This window comes from Elephantulus edwardii, unplaced genomic scaffold (genome assembly GCF_000299155.1).
Source record: "Elephantulus edwardii isolate Elephantulus edwardi_28Jun2011 unplaced genomic scaffold, EleEdw1.0 scaffold00096, whole genome shotgun sequence".
NCBI lineage: Eukaryota > Metazoa > Chordata > Mammalia > Macroscelidea > Macroscelididae > Elephantulus > Elephantulus edwardii.
The window spans coordinates 12,219,599-12,223,646 of NW_006399846.1; the positions used below are offsets into that span (position 1 = coordinate 12,219,599).

The following is a 4,048-nucleotide window of genomic DNA, read 5'->3' on the forward strand; positions in this document are numbered from 1 at the left end:
AAAAAAAAGAAAAGACCATGGCTTGAGTCAGGTACACCTTATCTGGGAGGGAGAATGAGATTATTATGCTAGGTTAGAGAAATCATTAAAGCCTCTAGATGAGGAAAGTCAAGGAAGTAAGGCCTGATAACTTACTTTGGAAAATCAGCCAGTGAAAACCACAGGAATTGGAAAGGTGTAATCTATAACTAAAAATGCCAATGGCACAGGACCAGGCAACTTCCTTCTGTTGTGCATGGGGTTCCCATGAATTGGGGGCCAACTCAATGGCAGCAAAGAAAACAACAGTAGAGTTTGGAAACACCAACAACCCAGAATGCAGACAGACAGAATGAGACTGATTATTTTGATTTCAGTAGACCTATACTATTGTAAATAGGGTCGTTAAGAATCGCGTGTGACTTGCTGGTACATGATAACAATAACAGATCTGTACTGTCCAAACAGTAGCTAGTTGCCACAGAGACAATGGGATAACAAAATATGGTTTGTCCTAAATGTGCTGCAAGTATAAAATATGAACTAGATTTCAAAGACTTAATATGAGAAAAAAAGAAAGTAATTTTTTTTTAAATATTTTACAGGATCTTAAGAGAAATTGCCATTGAATGGGAGCTTCCTTTCCAGTACTTTTGAGGTCTACAAGACATAGCCAGAAAATTGACTACTATGGAAAATGAAGACTGCTTAAATAGAATGGGGGGGGGGGGAGGCCTGTGGGTTTTCTTTCTGTTTATTTGCTCTCTGTCCTAACAGTGGTTGAGGGAGTTTCTTTTCTTTAGACATCATTAGTTGCTGAAGCTCCTGCAGGACAACTTGGATGCTATAGGAATTCTGCCCCTTGGCTAGCACAGATATGGCTCATGAGTCCACTACTCCATTAGAACTACTAACTCCATTCATATTAATTTTTGTTACAAATCTTACAAAGGGGGGGTGCTTCCAGGCATTTAGGTTCACATTCTATTTTAAGGCTGTATATTTGGTTTTCATAAATTGTCTGAGCCTGTGGTGGCTGCCATCTTGAGTCAATATTTTTGAGGTTTTTGAGATGCCACTGCCAAGCCGGGCACTGGGAGATGGCAGAGACCGATCCCATAACCATGCAAGAGCTCACCAGTCGAGATACTGTTGCAGCAGATGCAAGATAATTCCAGACTATGTCTGACCAGATCATCGGAAGGACTGATGACAAGTCACATTGATGACCTGGAGAAAAACATCGAGGACCTCATGACCCACAATGGGGTGGAAGAACTGGAAAGTGAGAACAAGGTCCCTGTCACCCAGAAGAGCTGAAGGCTGCTCATCTCTGACACTGAGACTGCACCATCGTTCTTACAAGCTACAAGGTCAAATTGCTCTTCCCATTTAATTACTACATATAGACAGTTTTCTATTATAAAGTATACATTCTTACGGTAACTTTACATGTCGAAATGTGTGCTGTAGATTTTGGAAATACAGTTGTCCTATTAAAAGAGTTAAGACGTGAACAAGAGGGTTATTACTAGGAGAGTTAAATGTTGACCCAGTTTTTGTTTTCTTTTAACATGCTGTGTTTGAGATGATGAGGAAATATCCAAGTGGCAACTGGGGAAATAGAGAAATGGTGTTGAAGAGAGGGGCCACATGTGTACTAAGAGGATGTACACTGAGATATCAGATCTACAAAGACCAGCCAGATGAGGGTGTTGAGAGCTAACTGAATCCTGTGGGGGAGAAAGCAGAAAGGCAGAGGAAGAAATGAAAGACGCAATTTCAGACAGGGCATTTAAAAGTTCTGAATTTCTTTTGGTTTTATGATATATTTACCTCATCATTATACAATAAAACTGATAATTAACCTCCCCACACCCAACCCCCCTCCTCAAAAAAAGCCCCAAAACTGAAGATGACCCAAAAATAGCTAGAACAGTACTTAGAGAACTGCCAGAATTTCAAGCTGGGTTTAGAAGAGGCTATGGCAACAGACACCATTGCTGATGTCAGATGGATCTTGGTTGAAAGCAGAGAATAATAAAAGAATGTCTATCTGTGTTTTATTGACTATGTAAAAGCATTTGACTATGTGGATCATACCAAACTGTGGCTAACATTGAGGAAAATGTGAATTCCAGAACACTTAATTGTGCTTATGTGAAAGCTATATGTAGATCAAGAAAGTGCTGTAGGAACAAAACAAGGGAACACTTCATGGTTAAATATCAAAAAAGACACACATTAGGACTGGATTATCTCTCTCTACCTGTTCAATTTTTTTTCCTGTGCAAATCATTTAAGAAACTGGGCTGTATGAAAAAAAGATCTGGTATCAGGATTAGAGGATGTCTTGTCAACAATCTGATGACCCGTCAACAATCTTCATATGCAGATGACACGACTTTGTTTGCTGCAAATGAGAAGGACTTGAAAGTCAAAGACTACAGCTAGCAATCTGGATGACATCTCAACATTAAAAAAGCAAAAATTCTCTCTGCTAGGCCAATAAGCAACATCATGATAGATTGAGAAAGGACTGAAGTAAATTATTTCATCTTGCTTGCATCAACAATCAACAACTTAGTACCAGTTGTCAGGAGCTCAGGAGAAATACTGCATTGATCAAGTCTGCTGTCAAGGACCTCTCAAAGCACTGAAGAGCAATTATGTCCACTTAAAGACTAGGGTGTGCCTGATTCAAGCCACGGTTTTTTGATCACCTGCTATGCATCTGAGAGGTGGAAAATGATTGAGGATGACAGATGAAAAATTGAAGCCTTTGAGTTGTCATGTTGGAGAAAAGTACTGAATGTCTCATGGACTGCCAAAATAATAAACAGATATGTCTGGTGAAAATGCTGCCTGAGTGTTCCTTAGAGACAAGATGGTGACACTTTGTCTTATATACTTTGGGCATGTTGTTAGTAGAGGCTATTCCTTGGAAAGGAAGAGGCTATTGCTTGGAAAGGTGGAGAGACAGCGAAAGACAGGAAGACCCTCAAATAAGTTGACATGGTGGCTGCAGCAATGGGATCAAGAACATCAGAAATTATAAGAATGGTAGAGGATAGGACAGGATTCTGATCTGTTGTTCACAGGGTCGCTATGAATCCTACTGAGCTAGAGAGAACTTAACAACAATTTGGGTGGGAAAAGCGAAGAAGCATCAGAGATTTAAGTAACACTTCAAAAGGAAAACTAGAAACATAACCCAAGGAAATTTTTGGTACATGATAAACAAATCACACAAACTCTAATTTCTTCAGTAAGAGTCAGGTACAGGGAGAGATTCCTCCAAGCTAAGTGTTTCCAAAAGTTTAACAAAGGAAATTTTGAGTGGTTCATAATTAGAGAGCTTGAATCTTAAGTCATTCTGGGTAACCGAAAAGGCACAATGAAAAAAACAATTGGTAAGAAGACAGTTACTTGAGTGAAACAATATGGCAGGAAGGAAGGAGTCAGTGATGGGAGGGGATAAGGGAAGGATAGCTGATAAGGCTCGAAGGCAAACTGCAGCAAGTCTTGAATAGGAGTCAACAGGAGACTTTCTTCTATGTGCTAGGAATAGTCATTGAATTTTAAGCAGGTGAGTCATGTGACTGAAGTTAAATATTATAGAAGTTAATCTGGTTGTGTAGGACAGATCATTCAGGAGGTTGGATTTTACAAGGAGAATGTGGCATCAACAACCTATATTATGCAGATGACACAACCATGTTTGTTGCCTTCAATACGGATTGAAGCTCAACATCAACAAAACAGATTCTCACCACTGGGCCAATTGGCGGCATCATGATGGAGAAGAGATTGAGATTGTTAACAGCTTCAGTTTGGTTGGTTCCACAATCAACACTCTTGGTACCAGCAGCCAAGAAATCAAAAGATGAATTGCATTACAAAAATCTGCTGTTAAGTGCCGAGTGCAACTTCGCCGCCAGCAGCCGAAGAAGACTCAGACAAACAGGATTCGTTGCAGAAGCTTTATTGAACAGAAAATGGCGAAATGGCCCCGTCTTCTTCCCCGGCACTTGCTTATATCCCTCTCGGTTCCACGCCTCCTGCTCTT

The 4,048-nt window shown here is 40.1% G+C and overlaps 1 pseudogene; it reads left to right on the forward strand.

Annotated features, from left to right (window-relative positions):
* Positions 1-1,079: 1,079 nt before the first annotated feature.
* On the forward strand, positions 1,080-1,299 carry LOC102852395 (annotated as a pseudogene).
* The last annotated feature ends 2,749 nt before the right edge of the window (positions 1,300-4,048 follow it).